Source organism: Arvicanthis niloticus, chromosome X, assembly GCF_011762505.2.
Source record: "Arvicanthis niloticus isolate mArvNil1 chromosome X, mArvNil1.pat.X, whole genome shotgun sequence".
In the NCBI taxonomy this organism is placed as follows: Eukaryota; Metazoa; Chordata; class Mammalia; order Rodentia; family Muridae; genus Arvicanthis; species Arvicanthis niloticus.
The window spans coordinates 119,728,431-119,753,331 of NC_047679.1; the positions used below are offsets into that span (position 1 = coordinate 119,728,431).

The 24,901-nt window shown below is 34.2% G+C and overlaps 1 pseudogene; it reads right to left on the bottom strand.

Moving 5' to 3' along the window:
• Nucleotides 1–24,565, bottom strand: part of LOC117695166 (heat shock cognate 71 kDa protein pseudogene) — a 33,647-nt pseudogene extending 9,082 nt beyond the window's left edge.
• Between the last annotated feature and the right edge of the window lie 336 nt (nucleotides 24,566–24,901).

Below are 24,901 nucleotides of genomic sequence, written 5' to 3' on the forward strand. Positions count from 1 at the left end.
ATAAATTTAAGATTATTACAAACTTTATACATTTTTATTTTTGTCCTTGTTTGAAATAGTTCTGCAAACCTATTTTCTTATTTTACACTTTAATAAGTATGTCCCTTATTTCAACAATCTCTACATTTATGAGCTCAGATTTTTGCTTCTTTATGTGTGATTATATATTTTTTATCTGTGTTATTTTATGTATCATAATGCTTTCTAGAACCATTCATGTTATCACAAATAACAGCTTGTTTTCCTTTATATTTCTTTATACATACATGTCTTAGTTTTGTAAAAAAAAAAAAAAAAAAAAAAAAAAAAAAAAAAAAAAAAAAAAAAAAAAACTATAACAAACACCATGACCAAATGAAAACTGTAACAAATACCATAACAAAATACAAGTTCAGTAGGAAAGAGTTTATTTAGCTTATACATCGAGACCATAGTGTATCATGGGAGGAAATCAGGACAGTAATTCAAATGGGGCAGAAACCTGGAGAATATAGAAGCTGTAGAAAGATGCTGCTTATAATTCCATATATATATATTTTTTTCAGAATATTTTAACTTCTTAGGTGTTAGTTCTGGCTTTAATCTGACAAAACTTCATACTATTTTCTACACCCTTATATGAACAGTACATGTACCAAGATTTCTATTTCTTAACACCATAACTGACATTGTCATCTTCTATTCTTTTCTTTCTTATAAATTTTAAAATGTATTCTTCTCAGTTACATTATATTCTGCTGGCACTTTTCCCTCCCTTCGCACCTTCCAATGAACCCTGCCGCATTTCCCTCAGATCCACTACTCCTCTATTTCTCTTCTGAAAGGAGCAGTCCTCCCATGGATATCAAGCAAACATTGCATAACAAGTTACAATAAGACTAGTCACAGACTCTCATGGGGTAAGGAAACCGAGTAGGAAGAAAGAGTCCCAAGACTAGGCCAAAGGGACAGCTCATGGAGCTCACAGAGAATAGAGACAATCACAGGGCTTGATATGCACAGTGATGGATCCTAATGGTTTTTGATATTCTTATCCTTGAAGAATAGTTATTCTGAAAACTTTTTTCATGTATTTGTTGGCTACTTTTATATCTTCTTTTGAGAAATGTCTCCTTGGTTGCTTTAACTATTATAAAACCAGGATATGTGTCTTCTCTATTTCAAGTTGAGCTCCTTTTATATATTGTGAATCAATTTGATATCAGCTACAGAGTCATAATACAGCTTCATTTTATTTTCATAGCTTGTAAACTGATAACATGTCTGAAATCTTTCTCAGAGAACACAAATAATATACTTATAGAATGCTTATAGAAAATTAGTTGGACATTTAAAAGGGTTCATACAAAATAATAAACAGAAATGAATGCATTAAAGTATACATATATGTTCATACTGTATTCTGAAAAACTTCTAAACTTAGAAACATTACAAACTATATCCACTATATAGATTAAAGTTTTTTCTTTTTAGTATTTTACTAATTATTTGAGAGTTTAATCATATTTTGATCACATTCATCCCCTTCAAGATCCACCTCCAGTCTCTACTCATGCAACTTCAAGTTTCTGTTAAAAATACATCCAGTCCCATTAGTATAACTCCCATTGTATGAACTCTAGGATATGTGGTGATCCACTGAGCATGTCTGACTTATGAGTATTCATACACTTAAAGCCAGTTAACTTTCTCTCTCCTAGCAGTTATAAATTATCAATAACATGGGGAATAGAGTTAGAACTTTGTAATTGACTCTGATTTGCTATCACAACTATTGTGATTTTATATATTCAATTGCCTAGTTGTATCCAGCCAAAACTGGTTCCCTACAGTAAGTTATACTAGGGACTAGTTTTTCAGTACACAGGGTTTTAGGGACTTACTCAAACCATGCTAAAATAGATAGCAGGGCTTTCATCATTTCTAGGGATCTAGATAGAATAAATTCATCATAAAATTAAATTATTCTACTTACTTACCTTTGTATTTTTCTTTGTTCTGTGAATACCCTTTATCTGTAGAAAAATGAGGAGATGAAAGTCTATGCTCCTTGTGTCAAAGGCTTGGGGTAAAATAAATAAATGTCAAAGTTTCTAGTAACCAATAATAACTGAGATGTATTAGTACATACAAAGATACAATTTATTCACAAAGTCATGTCAAAGTCAGAATTTGTACCTATATTTTTTGAATAAAATTCAGAGAAGCATAGTGATGTTATCTAAGTGACAGAGCAAGTATAAAGCAGATTCATATTATAATGTGGGCCCACTTAATGCCTGTGTCTATGCTGAACCATTTAACAACTGTTGCATTTATTCCTCTTTATTTCATAATGTACTTTGAATTTTCTTCTTTAGTTTATTTAATAAATACAGAGCTTTAGTGAAAATCATTTAGAAATATTTTATATTCTTTTTAAAAGTAAAAAATAATTGATGTGACCATATATGAAATATAAAAAAGCTAAATAAGGAACACCAAATATATTAAAATGATTTTCTACATGGGAAACATTTATGGTTTATATGTAAAAAAAATACCTTTGTAAATATAAATATTAAGTTACTAACCCCCATATCTTGGACCTTGACATCTATCTAAGGATTCAGAGATATATAATGTGTTTAATCCACAAAGCAGAAAATGTATATGTGGTAATAAAGTTTCAGAAAACATTCTCTCGATTTGAAGAAATAGAACTAGGACTCCACACAAAAATGAGTGCCTTTTTGAATGGCAGTTGATGTAACATCAATTTAAAAAGAATTAATAAATGTCACTTGAGCAAAGAGGAAGAAGATATTACAGACCAGGTGAATAGTTTGTTAAAATTCAATCATAGTTGATTTAAACTATTTTGCAATGACTCTCTTGAGAAGCTAGTATGGGGGTTAGGGATTTAGCTCAGTGGTAGAGCGCTTGCCTAGTAATTGCAAGGCCCTGGGTTTGGTCCTCAGCTCTGAAAAAAAAAAAAAAGAGAGAAGCTAGTATGAACTCAGTTGCTTGTGCTCTCTCTTATAGGTCTCTCTCCAATTATTTTAATGACTATAATTAAATCAATAAGAAAGCCTATTCTTAATAAAATCCAACTGTGTCTTAATGAATAAATAAATAGTGCACAGATTTATAAGTAAATCTGATCTGGGTCATGGCAACCGTTCTGTGGATAAGAGCACATGGCAATATGACCGTGTAATTTGGTCTCATTTACTAATCATGATCACATTAAAAACTTAGTGGAAACATTTTAACATTTCCATAGTAAAAGTAGAACGCATTAAAGGGAGTGATCTGACAAGGTACAGAAGAAAATTTGTCACAGAAAATATTTTTCATATGAATCTAATGCAAAAGAGTCAGAAAGGAGCTCATAAGTCAGATATCAGTGTCTTTAGGATGGTGGAGTCAGTAATAGTTATAAACTTGGCCAGTCAAACACACTTGCCTACCCTTTCTCAAAATAATGTTATCCACATTATTCAAACTTCTCATAATATCATAACTAATAGTTTGAGATACTGGCTTCAATTTAGTGAATGATTAAACTATATTTTGGTTTAATAAGCCACCATTCACCAAATCATAACTGAGCACCATGAAAAGAGGCACAAAGAAGAAAACATGGACAGTGAATCTGGATAAGAAAGAATTGAAATACTACTACTATTACTCTTCTATTTGTCACCTAGAATTGATACTCATAAACACACACACATGCACACACACATATACACACACAAACACACACACACACACACACACACACACAGAGAGAGAGAGAGAGAGAGAGACAGAGACAGAGACAGAGACAGAGACAGAGACAGATAACCATCCATGTTTTTATTGGATTCTAGAGGCCTGCACAACAGGAATATATATATGTTTATGTGTATATGTGTGTGGCACATACTTCAAACAATTTATATAAACAATATAGTCACTTATGTTTCAACCACATACATGACCCTACAATATGTATTTTGTTGTTTGACTATTAATAATTGTTATCCAGATGTGTATGGTACAGGACATTAATTGAACATATGAACATATTTTAGGTTCATAGTAGTTTTCATGGTACACCCTTATGAGGCACAACATCCCTATGAATTCTTCCTCTTGATGGTGGCTACCATCAATCCACAGAATCTTCCTACCTTGTTTATTCTCTCAAACTTTGCATTACTTTGTTTTTTTCAAATTTTTACTCTCCTTGGTGCTACAGATTTTCTATCTTGTCTTTTTATGTGTTGCTTTGACTTAATCCCTAGGTTTTTGGGTTTTTTTTTTCAATTGTATTTTAAAGCTTCCCTAAGCCATGTTGATCTCATGCCCAGCTTCTAGGCCTAACTCACATCTGTCATGGCCCCAGAATTTATTTTTATCCTTTAATTCTATTCCCAATCCAAGAAAAACTTTTCCCTTATTCTAAAATGAAATTAATGTGCTGTGACTATAGTTCAGATGGTAGAGTGATGTCATGAAATCCAGAAAGCCCAGGGCTCAATAGTCAATATTACATAAACTGGGTTAGGTAGGATATGCCTTTAACCTCAGCATTTTGAAGTTAGAAATATGAGGATTAGAATGAATGTAAATATCATTTCTTACTATATAAACAGTTCAAGACTACCTGAGATACATGAGCTCTTATCACAAAAATATGAGAGAGAGAGGTAATGCAACATTTTCAAGAACAAACTGTTCAGAAATTAACTGTTACTCACTTACTGCTAAATGTTCTTCTATGCACTAAATGACTGATATTCATATGTGCAACAGTTATGTGCTACTATTTATCATTTTTATTTTCCATAGGGGAAAATGTGTTCAATGAGTTAGCCATTTTATCAGTCACACAGAAAATAAGAGCATCCTATGCAAGATGAACACTACTACAAAGTCCTGATTCCCCGCCCCCCCCCCAACAGAGGGCTATTATTCCCACTTTTATTCTGGGAAGTTCCTTTACAATGAAGGTACTTCATAGTTAAATTATCTTGATCATGTCAACAGGTCCTACAGGAAAACACTGTGTTCAGTTTCTTCAAGTATTTATTTTGGTATATGATTTCCAGGTTTCTCCTTATTTAGTTGCATTACTTTGAATAGAATCTACTTTGACTATATACCAATAAATCAATTTCCTGCATGCATACTGGCAAATATAAGCATATTTGACTTTCTGTATGCTTATTCTCCTGAAAATTACTATTGACTTTGCTATAAGAATGGTGTTAACCCTTGCCCTTTTCATCACCTGTGCAGCTTATCTAAAGCACAGAATGCTAATTTAGCCTATAAGTAAATAGAAACTATTTTAAAGTGAGCATCATTTCGTTAATGCTTTGTGCTATGCTTTAAAATCAATGTAGAGGGATGCAAATAATAATACTTTACAGCATTAAGGATTAAATTCACTATAAACAAAGACTGTATTTTTAATGCAGGGTGAACGAGTCAATTTTCTTTAAAAGCTGATAATTTGCTACTAACTGTTCAGGGAAGAAGCTGTTTCTTTGTTGGCCTGTCTCCATTGCCAATCTATTTGTCTAAAATTGCAGCTACTTAAATAAAACTAAAAATAAAGGAGTTCTGGAGCATCTTCAGATTTCAAATCCAAAAGATAGCTCTGAAAATATGTAATAATTTTGTAGTACAAGGTCACCCTGTAATCTCTATTTTATATTTCCACTGTAAAACCAGAATCATTCAATTGAAGAGCTTCCACTACAGCAAAAGTCTCTTTAGATGTTGTACCATAGCCCATAGGAGACAGTGCAACCTGTTCCAGAATGTCAGAGAGAGAGCACTTGAAAGAATCTGAGAGAAGTATTATTTCAGAAAACTAATGTACTGAGGGAAAAGAAACATTAGATATTTCCCAATTGTTTACTCAAGCAAAGATTAAAGCCTACATGCCCACTTACTTTTAAGCTAGGATCAAGACTTTTATTCAGTTTGCTTGGAAATAATACTTTATGAGAGAAATAAAAATAATATGATATAGATATGAGGAAAAATAGGATTGTGTCTCATCTTGCTTACTATAGATCATATTGGACAGATCACCTCTGAAGAAGTCATATTTTACAAGCTTAATAATTTTAAACTGTACATGATAGAAAAAATATGCCACATTTCACACTGCTTGAAAAGCATAGTACTGGATTGAAATCTAATTAAAAACCCCAAGACTTAGTTTAACATTATTAAAGGTTATAAAATGTGATTTATGAAAATTTCATATGATTCTTGTTAATGTTAGATTTATTTATTTTTTACTGCTTTTTTCACAGTTTAAAATATTTCTAAAGTTATGTTTTTTCTATGTTCTGAAATAGGTTTTCATAATATCATATGAATGTCAGAGGATGTATTTCTTTGCACAATGTATTAAACTGTTTCCCCAAGTATATTGTACCAATTCACACCCTAGTGGGTTTTAGTGGTTTTAGTATTTACCTTTAAATGTATAATTATTCAAAACTGTCCTATTATAAAATAACTTAAACATAACAATAACATAAAAAATGAATTCATCTAAATTCAGATCACATTTGAATATATTATCAATGGATGAAGACTGATAGTATAAATATATTATAAATAAAGGTTATTAAAAATTAAAGTTTAGAGTACCAAACAAGAACACTAGCATTTTTCCATTGCCAGAGCTTTAAGAAGGAGGAAAACTTATGGGAATACAATTTATTGGCAGTTCACTGTGAGAGGATTTGTAACTTGCTTTGTGACCTTGCATAAGTAACTTATCCTCTATGGACTTGAGTTTCCTCATCTAAAGAGTAGGAAAAATGTTTCATGAACTGTAGTGACCCTTGCAGCAATAATATTCCATGACTCTTTTTATATTGAATAAAATATGCTAGCACAGAATGTCTACAGATGCTAGTAAATAAAGTAAGGTACATTTACCAGTGTTCAAAAATACATCTAAAATTATTCAGTATCTCCTATTTAATTTGTATTTCTGCCCTCAATTAAAGTGTCATCTATGAAAAAAGAAAAAAAATGTTTGTACAACAAGCCATATAACAAAGAAGCACATTTATTAAGGGAACTGGCAAAGATTCAAGAGAAACATAGAAGGCAGAAAGCTCTTTCTGACTAAAGCAGTAAAGCAGATTATGTGGCATAATTTCCAATTGGTTCTCATTCTTTTCTTTTTTAATACTATGATCATACATTTGTGGGCTTATTTGTTTTTCTTTCATTTCTTCCTGTTTTGGATTAATTGAATTTCTTCTCCACCAGTTTTATACATGTATGCAATAGATTTTTATTACTCCCATTCCCAACCATCCTTTTTTCCCTTCATCCCCTGTGAACCCCACAGCTTTCTCAAAATTCCCTTTCCTACAATATTGTCTCTTTATTTTGTGGTTCATTGAGTTTCATCAGGTGTGGTTGTGTGGCCATAGGTGTATAACTGGATTCAACCAAGTTTGCCATTGAGCATGCAGCTGACGTCAATGATTGACCTTTTAAAAGTATACATCAGTGGTAAATAATTCTCCAAGGAAAAGTAGGACTCAGTACATCCCTCTGTTAACCAAGACTGATTGTGACATTCCAGGTGTTGTGCACGACCAGTTCAGAGGTTACAGGTGCTACCAGTGCATTCCTATAACTGTTGTGTCATGCCCAGAACATAAAAAATTTGAAGCCTTTCTGCTTATGTTTTAACTCTTAACATTTTTTCTATTATCTCCTTTTCAACATCACCTAAACTTTATAGAGGGTAGTATAAATGTCTCAGTTAAATGTTCTCAGCACCTTGAGAAGCCGTGAGTCATGACATTTGCCACCTTTCACTGCAATTTCTCTGATTAAACCTAAAACAGAATTTGACCAACTCAATTAAAAATAGGCAATGGCACTGAACTGGGAGATTTCAAAAGAAAAATAAATACTGGTAATGCCAAGTGAACATCTTTAAAATGTTTGACAATCTTAAGCAACAGAAACATTCTGATTAAAACTTTAAAACATCTCCACAGCTAAGCCAGAATTATCATAATTTAAAATTAAATGACAGCAAGTTCTGACATAGAAATGGGAAAGGGGGAATCCTTATATACTTTCAGTGTGTATGTACATCAGTTTAGCAACATTAGCTCAGTCTGAAACTTCCTCAAAAACTAGAAATAGAATTAACACCTGACCAAGATGTACCACTCATAGGCAAATACACAAAGGAATATATCACTTTGTACATAAAAAAATACATATGCATATTCATTGCTGCTCTATGCACAATAGATAGAAAATACAAACATCCTAGTTGTCATCAAACTAATAAGTAGACAATTAAAATGTGAAACAAAATGGCATTTTCCACTTAAATAGAAAATAATAAATTTGCAGGTAAATATGTGAAACTGGAAGAAATTTTACGAACTGGGGTGACCTGCTCAGCAAAAAAAAAAAAAAAAAAAAAAAAAAAAAATGTCTATTTCTCTTATATATCATTCCTTATTTTAAACCTTTAGTTACACATGTTTATCTTTGAAAAAGTGGGAAATCAAGGAAACTATAGAGAAATTCAGTTTAATGAAGACACAAAGAAATAACTCAAAGAAATCAAGGGGAAAGTATGTAAGAAAAGTAAACACTGTATGATACCCAAAAAACATTGAAACATAAGGCTGATGGAAATGAAGATGCCAAGAGTTGAGAATTAAATTCAATATGACAGCAGAAGTTCTGAAGATGACAGAAGTAACCCAACTAGAAAACTCAAAGGAAATCCTAACAATTAGAATAAATCAAGAAGATAGAAAATCATGATTCAAAAAAGTAGAGAATCTAGACTGATGAATACAAAAACTAAAAAAAAAAAAAAAAAGAAAAAAAGAAAAAAAAACAAAAAAAAAGAGCAGGAAATGTATGGCAAAATGAAAAAAAAAAAAAAAGACCTTTGAATCCTAGGCATATATGAAGGAGAAAATTGCCAAGTCAATGGCACAATGACATAGAAAAGATTTTCAACAAGATCATAGAAGAGACTGATACCCCTGAGCCTCTGCAAATTAAGAAAAAACAAGGCCATATAGATCCAAGAAGCACATAAAAAACCACATTTACAATACTAGGGAAAAAAAGAAATATCAATGGCATATTATTATTAAAATATGAAAAAGTGAATCAAATACTACAAGAGAAAAAAGCAAATCACACAAAAACCTATCAGAAAAACAGCTGATTTCTCAATGAAACCTTTGAAAACTATAAGATTCCAGAGCAGAGACTAATATATCCCATAAAGTGAATGATTATAATTGAAGGAGAAATAAAATAAACATTCTGTGATAGAAATAGCCTAACCAATTATAATCAACAAATGAAAACAAAGAAAATTTGAGAAGTATCATTGCAGGTTGAAGAGATAAATGGACATAACAGAGACACTGTGGAAAGAAATATGAAGACACAGTCATTAAAACACAAGATAGCATTAAGAACACAACATTGGCACCAACAATCAACAGCACAATGACTACAAATATGCACATACATTTTAGTAACAACTTTACATACCAATGGCTTTATTTCTCTAGTCAAAAGACACAAGCTGACTGAATAGCTCAAAAACATTACCTATATATCCATACAACATAGCTGTAAAGATTGGCACAATCTTAAAGTAAAAAAAAAAAAAAAAAAGTCAAAATTGTTCTAATCAAATGGGACCAAGAAGCAAGTAGATGAGAATTTTTTTGATTTTGTATTTGATATTATATTTACATTTCAGATTTTATCCCCCTGCCTTATACCTCGACCCACCCAGGAACCCCTTATCCCATTCCCCCTCCTCCTGCTTCTATGAGGATGTGCCCCCAACTACCACCCCACTCCCACCTTCCCACCCTCGAATTTCCCCACACTGGGTGTCCAGACTTCATGGTACCAAGGATCTCCTATCTTATGCCCAGCAAGGCTATCCTCCCCTAGTATACAGATGGAGTCATGGGTCCCTCCCTATGTGCTCCCAGGCTGGTGGTTTAGACCCTGGGGAGCTCTGGTTGGTTGGTATTGTTGCTCTCATCATGGGGCCACAAATCCTTTCAGCTCCTTCAGTCTTCTCTCTAACTCCTCCATTGGGAACCCCTTGATCAGATCAAAATACTCAAGGGAGCAAATATGGAGACAAAGTGTGGGACAGAAACTGAAGGTGGGGCTGTCTGGAGACCATTCCACCTGGGTATCTATCCCATGTACAGTCACCAAAGGTAGACGCTGATGTGGATGTCAGGAAGAGCATGCTGACAAGAGCCTGATATAGCTATCTCTTCAGGGGTCTGCCAGAGTCTGACATATTCAGAGGTGGATGCTCATAGTTAACCATTTACAAGGATATTTTAATTTTTGGAAAAATAGACTTTAAAATAAAACTCATCAGAAGAAATAAAGAGGCATATTTAATTCTAATTAATGGGAGAGATAACCCAAAGGCATTACTATACTAAAAATATATACACCATATATGATCAGTCTTGTAAAAACGTACTTCTGGATTTAGAGACATAGATTACAAATGACACATTAATAGTGGATGACTACAATATTCTTTCTTTCATATACAGGTTATCTTGAAAAATTGGAAACAGAAACATCAAACTGAATTAACGTTATTCATAAAAGACTTATCAGAAATCTGTAAGATATTCAACTCAAACAACAAGGAATACATATTATACTCAGCAGCACATGATAGGATTTCTGACATGAAACTCATCTTGAGATGCAAAACAAATCTTTAAAAGTCAAAAAGATTAAAATAACTTCAATTCAATAAAACTTAAAATTGTCAAGGAACAAATTTTAGTAAATACACAAAATCCTGGAGGTTAAACAACTTAATACTGAATGATGGATTGGTTTATGAAAAAATAAAGAATTCTGATAAATAAATAAAAATAATAACAGAACCTCTGACCCACATTAAAAACAGTCACATGGGGAAATTTATAATTCTAAGTTCACAAATTTTAATATTTAAACAAGAACCACTGAAATAAGGTAGTAAGCACAGTGATTCAGTACTATGCACCTTTGTAATGAAGGAAATTTGATCTTTTATATGCTCACCAATATTCTCATGTAGAAATGTAAATTCTAAATTATAACAACAAATTAACATATCTATCTATAAATTGTATATGAAGTCAAAATAAACAGATATAGTCATAGCCATATAACAGAACTTTTTTTAACAATGTACCAATTATACAAAAATAGGCTCAAAATATCATAATAGAGATACCTGGCCTACAAATCCAGAAGAAGCACCTTCTTTTCCAAAGGCTACAACAATATCCCAAATCCCAAAACTCCGGAGTCAAGTTCAGCATCCAGCACCCCAGAAGTCATACAGGCCACCAAAACTCGAACAGAGGCACCATAACCAGAACTGCAGGCCTCTAAAGCCAGAAGACCAGAGGGAAACAGAAACCAAGGGGTAAAACATTCACCCAATAAATAAAAACTCAGAAATAAGCACCTGAACCTATAAGTACCCCAAAGCCAGATGCCTAGAAGTTACAATAAGAACACAATAAGCAGCAGCCAGAGCAATGTGCCATTATTAGAGCCCAGATACCCTACTACACAAAGTCTAAATTATTCAAACACTGCTGAAGCACAAAAAACCCCCCACAATCTTATGATCAACTTTATGAGGATGATAGTGGTCCTTAAAAAGAAATAAATTCCTTAGAGAAATCCAGGATATGCAATGAGAGGAAATAAGTTAAAAGAAAGCCAAGAAAAATATAAACATATGAGAGAAATGAACAAAATTCTTCAAGACATGAACATGGAAATAAAACCAATAAAAAATACTAACTGATGGAATGCAGGGTATGGAAAATATAGGTAAACAAACAGGAACTGGAGATGCTAGCATCACCAAGAGAATATAAGAGATGGAAGAAAGAATCTCAGGCATAGAAGATATAATGGAAGAAATTGATACACCAGTGAGAGAAAATGTTAAGTCTAAAAATTCCTAATATAGAACATACATAAAATCTGACACATTATGAACAAACTTTATCATCATCATCATCATCATCATAGAATAAGGAGAAGAATCTCAGCTCAAAGGCACAGAAAATATTTAAACAAAATCATGGAAGATATTTTTTCTAACCTTAAGAAGGACATGCCTACAATGTAAAAGAAGTTTATAGAATACCAAATAAGCTGGACCAGAGCTAGTAGATCCTGCACACAAGAAGCAAAATAATAAACACAACATAAAATAATATACAAAGCAAGAGAAAAATACAGGTAACATATAAAGCTAGAGCTATTAGAATTGCACCTAAAACTTTTCTTAGCAAAAGCTCAAAAACCCAGAAGGGTCTGAAGAAATTATCCTACAGACTCTAAGAGACCATAGATGCAAGCCTAGGAAGTTCTAGCCAGAGTACTTAGGCAACATAATGAGATCAAAAAGATACAATTTGGAAAGAAGAAAGTCAAGACGTCACTATTTGCAGACAATATAATAGTATATCATAAGCAACCCTAAAAATTCTACCAGAGAACTCCTACAGCTGATAAGCAATTTCAACAAAGTGGAGGGTTACAAAATTAACTCAAACAAATCAGTAGCCTTCCCCTACTCAAAGTATAAATGGGTTGAGGAAGAAATTAGGGAAACACCCCCCTCATAATAGTCAAAAATATTATAAAATACCTTGGAGTGAATCTAACTATGCAAGTGAACGATCTGTATGACAAGAAATGCAAATCTCTGAAGATAGAAATTGAAGAAGATCTCAGAAGATGGAAATATCTCCCAGGCTCATGAAATGCCAGGCTTAACATTGTAAAAATGGCCATTTTACCAAAAGCAATCTACAGATTCAATGCAACCCCCATCAAAATTCCAACTCAATTTTTTTACAAAGATAGAAAGAGAAAATTTTAAATTCATCTGGAATAACAAAAAACCCAGGATAGGGAAAACCATTCTCAACAATAAAAGAACTTCTTTGGGAATCACCCTCCCCGACCTACACTACAGAGCAAGAGTATTAAAAAAATGTATAGCATTGGTACAGAGACAGGAAGGTAGATCAGATTACACAGAATTAAAGAACCAGAAATGAGCCTACACACCTATGGACACTTGATCTTTGACAAAGAAGCCAAAAACATCCAGTGGAAAAAAAGACAGCATTTTCAACATATGGTACTGGTTCAATTTGCAGTTTTCATGTAGAAGAATGCACATTGATCCATTCTTATCTCTTTGTACAAAGCTCAAGTCCACGCGGACAAGGTCCTCCACATAAAACCAGATAAACTGAAACTAATAGAAGAGAAAGTAGGGAAGAGCCAAAAAACACATTGGCACAGGGAAAAAAATCCTGAACTAAATTCCAATGCCTCATGCTCTAAGATCAACAATAGAAAAATGGGACCTAATAGAATTGCAAAGCTTTTGTAAGGCAAAGGGCATTGTTAATAGGACAAAACAGCAACCAACAGATTGGGAAAAGATCTTTACCAACTGTACATCCGATAGAGGGCTAATATCCAAAGTATACAAAGAACTCAATAAATTAGACTGCACAGAAACAAGTAACCCTATTAAAACTGGGGTACAGAGCTAAACAAAGAATTTTCCACTCAGGAATCTAAAATGGGGTCACAAGTGCGATATAAAGTAAAAAATACAATTAAATTTAAAAAATACATTTGTTTCATACTCTCATTTACTTGTAACAGTAACCATCACAATTTCACTCTTGTCCATTTAAAATAATTAAACACTTGAGATTTCATTTCACAAATCAGGTAAGTTTACAAAGATATGCTCAGGAACTTAAGTCTATATTCAAAGGTTACTGAAATAATAAATCAATTCAAATATCTGGGAGATTAACTTTATAAAAAATATTTTCATTATAAAGGCTTGTATTATATGCTTGTCCATATAAATGGTAACATTTGCTGTTATTCTAGACCATATAACTAATAAAATAAATAATTTTCTATAACTTTTTCATTTTTATGAAAAAACCTAGATATATTCTCCTAAATTAAATTAATATTAAATTATACAGTGTGACTAAGACTTTATGGATATGAACAGTTAGTTTGTATTCAAAACTAATCCAACTATAAGACTTTCAGTCTTGCTGTAAATCATGTTTTCTAGCCTTCGAGATAAATGCTGACTTAAGTACAGGATAAAAATGTATTCAGAGAATTTTCCTATCACTTTTAAATTATTAATGGACAATTGCTAATGTAAAGTACCTTCAGTGATTCCAGCTAATCTTAACTGTATGTGCTCTAAACTCCTTTGTGTTGTGTATATATAAAATGTATAGCCTAAAACAATAGATGGTTAAATTTAGATAAACTGAGTCAAAATCATTAACATTAATCAAAAACACAATTTGCCAAAAAATAAGTAATATTTGTTTTATCATTAATGAGGTCAGGATACTTAAAAAAAAGATTCTTTTTCCCTGAGGTTTGGATAGACAGTGCTACTAACACTTTATTAAATATTTTTGTTAGAATTTAATATGATTTCATGAACAATTTACATTTTACCATAATTTTTGAGTTATCTGAATAACCCAGTTATATGTGATTCCTTGCATAGGTTAATGAAAGATGAGTAAATCTAGGAAGATAATAGCAGTATGGTTTTTAGGTTCCAATAAAAAATGAATACTTTTAGTATTTACATAGTATATTGTTTGATCTCAAGCAAAAAGAACAGTCTATTAATTCTGTTTCTTTCATAATTGCAGAAAATCAATGTGACTCTTCCTCTCATACCTCACACAATATCAAAATGTGTAAATATACAAATTCACAGGAACCATCTCCTTAATGGCTTTTAAGGGAAAAAAAATTATACAGTATTAGTAGCTACTTTTATTCTATCTATCTATCTATCTATCTATCTATCTATCTATCTATCTTATCTTCCAATGACCCTTCTCTCTACAGCTTTTATGCACTGATGAACCCTTAATTCAATACTCTTTTATAACATCCATCTAGAGAAAAAAAATAGTCATTTTTTTAGATATTACTAGGCCATGCTAAATGTAATAGCTATACTAAACAACCAGAAGCATGAGAACTGTATTTTATTTCAAAATGACATAAATCTTTACTAAGATCATGAAGTACACAGTGATTTCTAACTAATATCTATCTATCTATCTATCTATCTATCTATCTATCTATCTATCTATCTTCCATTATCAACATAGTCTACAGTATATGGACATTTTGTTAGCTTTGTACCTGTTCTCATTTCCACTTCTCAACTCATTTACTTTTCTTATATCACCCCATACCAAAATTTCATTTCTATTCACATTTTCATACATAAAACTAGCCATTAAGTATATAAATATTAAGGAAAATAAGTTATATTAAAGAATAGGTTTACATCTAATATTTATGTAATGTTACTCCTTACTCAAAATAAAATTAATTGTACTGAAACTTTATGATGGAATATAATTTTAAACAAAAACGCTTGCATCGAATGAACAGAGTTGTAGGTAACCTTCAACTCTATCATTAGAACAATTTCTTGGAGAATCATTTTCTCAATTATTACATAATTTTGGAAAATACTAATTATACAAGGTCACTGGAAGGATTAAATACACAATGAGTTAATCTAAACACAATACTTGACATATCTGTATGTGCTTGATATTTTTTCTAAATGTTTCTCTAATATTATTCGACTATATTTTGTAATACAGCATTGCTGTTAAAAACCTTGTTGTCAGTCTATTTTAATTCCTTGGTAAGACATATGTCTTATTTAGCTTCCTTTCTTTGACTTTTATGTCTCATTTCACTGACAAATGTCTAGTTGTAAATTGCTTTCAATTAGTTCTATTCATTCTGTTCTGTGCACATTGATTCTTTACTTTTATATATTTCATCAGATCTGGAAAACTCAATATATTCCTTGTATTTTGTGCTTTTCAATATGTTAGTTAGTCTGGTTTTAACTATAGTTAGACTTTTATTAGGCATTTTATTATTTAATCTGACATATAATTTTTTCATCTTTCTGTACTTTGAAATTTTTTCAGATATTTATTCAAAATCAATTATTTTTCTCTTTTGTTGTATCTAATCTACCAGTTAAACTCTTCTGAGTGAGACAAAAATCAAGCATGCCTCTAATCCTTGAACTCAGAAGGTGAATATGAGAGTTTCAGAAGTCAGAGTTATCCTTGAAAATATAAAGTTCAGGATCAATCTGCAACATGTGACATTATCCCCAAATACAATAAAATCTATTTCTAGGATTACCTATAATTTTAGCACTTATGCATTGGATTTGTTTTATAGTTCCTATTAAACAAATAGGAGCTATTTCAAGCAGTCATGATAATTTTAAACATTCTCTTACTAGTCCATATTGTTGAATTTATTTATTTTGTGAAATGTTTTCAAAAAAGTTATGTTTTATGTTAGAGAATTCTAATAGATAATTCCTTTAGTGTTTAATTACTTACACTCTATATACTTATGATCTTACATAATGTGTGTCATTTAGTGTTTCAGGTAATATTCATTTTAAATTAGATGAATTTTAAACCATGATAACATTTAGAAATATGTCTTTCCACGTAGCTCCACGTAGCTTTTGCTTCCTTGTACTTGGAACCTGAAAATTTTACTGAGCAAGCATGGCCCTCCTGCACCTGTGTAGCAGAAGTATAGTTGGTCTTCATGAAGGTCCCCTAACAACTGGAGCATGAGCTACCCATGAATCTGTTGCCAGTATATGGATCCTGTACCCATAACTGGGCCACCTCGTCTGGCCTCAGTGGGAGAGGATGTCTCTAGTCCTACAGTAACTTCATACTGGCAAGGGCTGTGATACCTAGTGGGGTGTGCCTCCTTCTCAGAGGAGAAGGAGAGGGAAACGGGGAAATGGGAGAATCTGCTTGAGGGGAAAAATGGGGCACCAGTATAGGGATGTAAAATGAATAAATGAATAAATTAAAAATAAAATAAAAAAGAAAACAAGGACAGACATAAAACACAATAGGTTGATAAAGGGCTGTGGATCTAGGAAAATATGAGAGGTATGAATATTATCAAATAACATTATACAGAATAAATTAATAAAGAAAAATTTACACTGAAAGAACACCAAAAAAAAATCCCAGTGCTAACCGATCAGAGACAGGAGTATATAGGACTCTTGTTGCCCATTCCAGCCTATTGCCAATTTTGGGCTTAGTATAAGACAATAGATAAAAAAAATAAGTAAGTAATTAAATAATGTGGTGAATGATTAAGAAAAACGTTCAATATTTCAAACATTTTGTCTACACACACACACATACACTCACAAACAGACACACACACACACACCACAAGGAACACTAATATATTAATATTGATCTCCCAAATCAAGTTAGTAGTGTATTTAAAATGCTGATAGGGCCATTAAGTCTAAAACATATACTGATATTTCACAGCTCTTCATTATCTAGATTGATCTAGATAAATCTTAATTTTTTTCAAAACCTACTTATTTAGGGTTTTTCAACACTTCCCCCTTCCTTCTAGCCCACTGAGAAAAGGTAGGGAAGAAAGAAGGGTAATAGGAAAAGGGAAATGTGGACCTGTTTAGAAATAGTTCCTCAGGGAAATTCCACTCTTCACTGTCAGGATACCAGCAGTCAAGTCCAATAGCACATGTTAAATGTGAAATCAGTATCGGCAGCATGATCCACCAGAAACAGCAAGGCTCCACAGAATCTGCACCAGTCATCAGAAGCAGACATAATCAGCCAGAACCATACTGAATACTGAGTTTTTTTGGTGCATTTCTCTCTACGAAATGAAGACCAGTGAAGTGTTACATGGCATAGCAACAAAAGAGTGTTCTCTCACTGTTTGTGAGCTTCCATTTATATTCTCTCTAAATATCACATGCCCTCTCAAGTGTTTGTTTTCAGCAAAACATTGTATGCCTTCTCACAAGACAGCTTCCAGAAAAAAATAACTTGTGTAGAACTGAGATGTTAAAAAAAAATTTTCCACTTAATTTACCATTATCAATGTTTGGTTTTATTCGATTGCACACACACACACACACACACACACACACACACACACACACACAAACAGAACCACAGACCTAACATATCTGTTTAATATAATTAAACCATATACAGAATACTTGTTCAACCTGAATTGAAGTACTTTTACAAAGGTATCATGGAAACTCATCAAAGTTTAGTTATCTCAATGTGTCACTTCAACTGAATTCACATTTAGAAATAAGTTCAGCTAAAATACTACTAAAGCACAAAAGAGAACAATGAATAGTTAAATAGTAGAGACAACAAACAGGAGACTAAAATAATGTAAAAACTGACATAACAGTGAAAGAATGTGGAGCTATTGGAGAACCATGGAAGTCAGAGAAGTATCTGTTAGCTGTCATAGCAGTATCCAGAGGGTAATTAGTCATTTGAGCAGCATAACAGGGTAATGGAAGGGGCTAAGGAGAGCTGCAGCAAGGTACAATAGCATATGCCACTCAGAAAAAGGTTCTACTTTCAGTTTGAAAAATCAATGAAAGAACCAAGTGCTATTAGTGCCTGCAATTGTTGGAAGACTGACTTCAGGGTGATAGGTGAAGCTGAATCTAGTTGCTGTGAATCAAAGAGAGGCTGACAAATCTTTTCTTCCAAAAAGAAAATATTTCATGTCAAGTCTGACTTGCAGATCTACAGAGTTTCAAAGGATCTCTGAATTGAAGTATATACACAATCAGTTTTACAATAGGTTTTATTTATACCTTCATTTCAGCTGGACTTATTTTTTCTCCTGATTTGTCCCTAGAATGGGAAGAGGGATGCAATTCAGATTCTCACTTGATCTCCATTGTCATCTGCAAGATGTACAGGTGATGTTAGCTAACTCAGGGGTCTGTATAGATATATCCCTGGGGATTTTATTTCTCTTTATTCATTCTTCACTGAGAATACTTTAGGTGTACACTCACTGCTTCTGAGCTATAATAGAAATCTAGCTAGTTTCTTCTGATGACATCTTTGCAAAGAGTTGTAGAAGTGCATTTTCCCTATCAAATTCAAGTGCAAGTTGGTTATTTTTGTGTGCTTCCAATTGAGACTGTTATAATAAACTCTCTAAGAACTAATAAAAATACCTAGGAATAAACTAAATCTAAAGAGATAAAAAATCCCTACATTGAAAACTTTAAGCAACTGTGAAAAGACTGCAAGAGGTACTAAAGGAAACCAATGTTTCCTAAAATTACCAACTAAAATTACCAAAATAAAAAATTAAAAATAACATAAAGTCACACCTGTGTTAAAGTTTATACACAGCTGAGTGACTAATTATAACTTGTCTGTAATTGTAGAGAACTGGAATATTATAGGCCTGGAGCCAAATTGTCTGTGTATCTTTAGGTTCAGAAATAGCCCTTAATACTACCTGTAGCTTCCGGTCTGGGTCAGTGCACTGAGCAGATCTTGGGTGGCAGCTCTGCCCCCCAACCTTCAAGAACCCAGAGGAAGCAGGGATCCCAGGCGCTCTAACTCGGGCAGTATCTTAGGTAAGCAGACAGCAGGGCCTGCCCTAAACAGGGAGTAACCAGGACCCACCGAGGACTCAGGAAGTCACTCCTGGCCCGGAACACTGGTTCCTTCCGGTCTGGGCCAGTGCACTGAGCAGATCTGGGGTGGCAGCTCTGCCCCCCAACCTTTAAGAACCCAGAGGAAGCAGGGATCCCAGGCGCTCTAACTCGGGCAGTATCTTAGGTAAGCAGACAGCAGGGCCTGCCCTAAACAGGGAGTAACCGGGACTCACTGAGGATTCAGGAAGTCACTCCTGGCCCAGAACACTGGTTCCTTCCGGTCTGGGCCAGGGCACTGAGCAGATCTTGGGTGGCAGCTCTGCCCCCAACCTTCAAGAACCCAGAGGAAGTGGGGATCCCGGTCACTCTAACTGGGACAGTGTCTTAGAAACTAGTTCTTGGATCTGAGGCCTGGACCAGACCTCTGCCAGGTCTGCTGTTGGGTGGACCCTGGATTCCACCTGAGACATACTGGAAGGTCCACTCAACCCAGAGCCACAGAGGAACAACTGAACTCAGAGCATCAGACAACATATCCTGAGATAATCTAGAAGAGACACTGCACCCAGATCAGCAGACACCTAGCTGGACTGCTACCTTGGAGACACCATATCCTGAGGCATCCTAGAGATACCACTGTAATCAGCTCAGCTGGAAAAGATCACAGAGACATCTGGACCCCTAGAAGATCAGATACAAGCTAGGTAACTGGAAAGGCAGGCTTCAGTCAGAGACAGTAAGTACAGGCAGCACTAGAGTTAACCAGATGGCAAAAGGCAAGCGCAAGAACGTAAGCAGCAGAAACCAAAGTTACATGGCATCATCAGAACCCAGCTCCCCCATCAGAGCAAGCCCTGAACACCCCATCACACCAGAAAAGCAGGATTCAGAATTAAAATCACTTCTCATGATTATGATAGAGGACTTTAAGAAAGACATAAATAACACTCTCAAAGAAATTAAGGAGAGCACGAGTAGACAGATAGAAACCCTTAAAGAGGAAACACAAAAATCCCTTAAGGAATTGCAAGAAAATGCAACCAAACGGGAGAAGGAATTAAACAAAACCATACAGGATCTAAAAATGGAAGTAGAAACAATAAAGAAATCACAAAGGGACAATACCATGGAGATAGAAAACCTAAAGAAAACATCAGGAGTCATAGACACAAGTATCACCAACAGAATACAAGAGATGGAAGAGAGAATCTCATGTGCAGAAGATACCATGGAAAACATTGACACAACTGTCAAAGAAAATGCAAAATACAAAAAGCTACTAACCCGAAGTATACAAGAAATCCAAGACACAATGAGAAGGCCAAATCTAAGGATAATAGGTATAGATGAGCGGGAAGACTCCCAACGTAAAGGACCAGTAAATATCCTCAGCAAAATTATAGAGGAAAACTTCCCTAACCTAAAGAAAGAGATGTCCATAAATATACAAGAAGCCTACAGAACTCCAAATAGTTTAGACCAGAAAAGAAATACTCCCTGCCATATAATAGTCAAAACATCAAATGTACAATACTACCTGTATATTTGACCTAACATTAATGTATCTATTAAATAAGTACTTTTTAAATAATTTGTTTATTTTATGTAAATGAGATTGTCATTGCTTTCTTCAGACAAACCAGATGAGAGGCATCAGAATCCACTGCAGATGGTTGTGAGCCACCATGTGGTTGCTGGAAAGTGAACTCAGGACCTCTGGAAGAGCTGTCAGGGCTCTTAACCAATGACCCATCTCTCCAGCCCAAATAAATACTATTTAAACTATACAAACTTACAGACAGGCTTTAAACCAAAACTAAGCAAAAGAGCTTTAGAGAGACACGATGCAAATATTAAGCAAAAAATGTCCAACAGGATACTACAATTTTAAATATTGCTCACCAACACTAAGGCACACAAGTTCATAAAAAATATTATTTCAACTAAAGCCATACATTTCTCCTAACAAGATGAGGGTAGGGCAACTTCAATATAAAACTTTTGCCAATAGACCAGACAAAAACTAAAAGGTGAAATTCTTGCATTAAATAACACCATAAACCAAAACAACCTAGCATACCTCCACAGAACATTGTACCTAAATACTAAGAATATATTTTCTTCTCAGCAGCTCAGAGAACTCGATCCAAAACTGACCATATACTAAAACACAAGAAAAGTCTCAAAAAGCATATAAGACTATTTAAATAATTTACCTGAAATCACCCATTTTGTTGAGATTTTCCAATTTTTGTGAAGTATAGACTTTTGAAGTAAGACCTAATGATTCTTTGAACTTGCTCAGTTTCCATTGTTATGTCCCCCTTTTCATTTCTGATTTTATAAATTTGTGTACTGTCTCACTGCAGTTTAGTTAGTTAGGCTAAAGATTTGTCTATTTTGTTGATTTTTCTCAAAGAACCAACTCTTAGTTTCATTGATTCTTTGTATTGTTCTCTTTGATTTTAATTGATTGGTTTCAGCTCTGAATTTTACCATTTCCTCCCTTCTACTTCTCTTGGGTGTGTTTGCTTCCTTTTCTGCTAGAGCATTCAGGTGTTCTGTTAAGTTGATACTTTAAGATCTCCTCAATTTCTTTCTTCCATCATTTCTTTCTTTCCTTCCTTCTTAATCTTTCTTTCTTTGTATTGATTTAAATATGTTTATTATTATTATTATTATTATTATTATTATTATTTAATCATATATATATATATATATTTATATATTCAGGGATTGCTGTGATAGGGTAGCTGGGTTACAATGGTACCATTTTGCCTTGGCTTTTGTTGATTATATTTTTACACTGGACTTTAACTATCTGGTTGTATCTGTATTGGCAGGCCTGGGAGACTCTATTGGGAACAGGCCTATGGGACTGCAGAGAGAGATGGTAGTTCTGGATGTCATCTGGCCACTTGAATTTCAGTTAAAATTATGTTTCCCTAGTAGGACCAGGCCTCCATGGATACAGGTATTGCTGATGATCCTTGATGATGCAGGCCTGTTTTATTTTCTGGGAGACAGCATGCTGCCAAGCATGCAGACAAAACTTTGGCCTGGGAACTGGAGTGTAGAGAGAACAAAGCAGAGATCACTGATGCTGAGTTCACAGAGAAGGGTCAGAAAAATGGGAAGTGGAACAGGGGGTCATACCTGGTGGTTGCTGATGGCTGAAGGAATTTAGATTATGATATGGAGAGAAGAGGGCATGGGACAGACCTCATGGCTGCTAGGCTTTCTGGGTACCCAGGAGATATGGGTTTGGGGCTTGGAGAACTTACCTGTTTGTGAGTGCTTTCTATTAATAAAGGGACATTCTTGTTGTTGCTGAAGGAAAACTAGAGAAAGGAGTGAATGCCTTTTCATGAATATATTATGGATACCAATATAACTGTCCTCATCTTGGTCATTGTGAAAAAATTAAAACAAGCAGAGCTAGAAGAGAGGGATATACCTAGACTAACAGTTGCTACTATGCCTCTGCAGTTGAGTCCCAAACAGCTTTCAATCTTTCTAAAGATGTTGATGTTTGCTAGTATGTTGTCAGAAAGTCCTCAAAAAAGAAAGAAACCCTGGACCAAAGTGCACAAGGTTCAGCATATTGTTTCTCCACATGGCCTGTAACAAAGATGCCATTGCATTACTTTGGATGAATAATGCACTAAGATGTGTAATGAATAAGCTACAGATGCACTAAATTTTTGGTTAAATGTATGAAGAATGTCAAAGAAAATATCAGGGACACATTGCAAAGAGACATATGCTGTCCTTGCTGAGAGCTTCTTCTTCTAAGTCTGAGTCCTATCAAAAGTAAGCTATTAAGAGCAACAAATAAATAATCAGACCTTGATATAAATATCTTTGAGATACTAAGGATGCAAGGAACATACTTAACCATAACAAATCACAGTTTACAGAAAGCCTTTAACAACATTATGCAAAAATGGAGAGGAAGTCAAAGTACATCCACTCAAAGCACATATAAGGCAAAGATTCTCCGTACCTATTTAATATAGTACTTGAAGCCTCAGCTAGGGCAACAAAATAACTCAAGGAGATAAAGGGAATACAAACAGGAAAGGCAGAAATATCCTTATTTATAGATGATAAGATTTTGTACATTAAAATATACGGACAAACCTCCTAGCTTTAATCTATTAAAACAATAAAAATCTCATCAGATAATATCAGCAACATGATAGAGGTGTTTGCATACCACTCCTACCTCATGTTTCTCCTGAATTATTACTATAAAAACTTCAGAAGACTGTACTCATGTTGAAACATGGTGTTTGGAGTAGTCTAAATCTGTGTTCATATTTAGTCACTCCTATTATGTTTTCTTACCCCATGCTTAGGTGATATCTGTGTTTTTACATCAATATCCAATAGACTAAATAGTGTGACAACGGCTATGTTGCCAAAAGTAATCTACAGTTTCAAGATAATCTTCATACAAATTCCAATAACAGTATTCACAGAAGTAGAAAAATGAGGGTGGGGACAAAAATACTAAAACAAGCAAATGAAAACAACCGAGAAAATAAGAAAAGAAACAAGTAAATAAAATTCTTCTGAATTCCCAAAATAATTGTAAAAATAAAGAGTAATGCTGAGTTATCACTGTTCCCCAGAGGTTTCTGTGGAGCAAAAGTCCAGATTCTTGGTATTTTGTGTTTGTTTGCTTGGTTTGGTTTGTTTTCTTCAGGGATTGTTGTACCGCACCTAGATTGCAATGAGGAAGCAGACTGACAGTAGTGATCTGTGGGTACCTGTACTGGAGGGTGTCCCATGAAGATCTCCAGCCCAGGTGGGTGCAGGGTTCCAGGCCAAGGGGATAGAGTGAGAGCAGGGCAGGGGAATTGCCTTCTCTGCCTCCACTGCTGCCTCTGCTCGCATCTCCACTGTCACTACCCAGTTACTCCCAGGTGCTGCACCTGTCTCTGTGCTGAGCTGGCTTGGGCTGGGCTGGTAAGAAGCCGGCTAGCTATCAAGAAGGGGAGGGTCCTGAAGGCTCTTCAGGAGAGCAGATCTCTTCCCAAGTGTTACAGCTCTTGCAACAGAAACTCTCAGACAATGGGATGATTCTCACATACCTTTACTTTTCCTGAATAGAGCTTATATACAGTTTTGGGGTAGGTCAGGGTCTGGCCGCAGATAACACTTATTGGCTTCATCTGAGAGCTTGGAGATACCTCATCTACATGTAGGAGAGCCTGAGGCACTACCATGGTG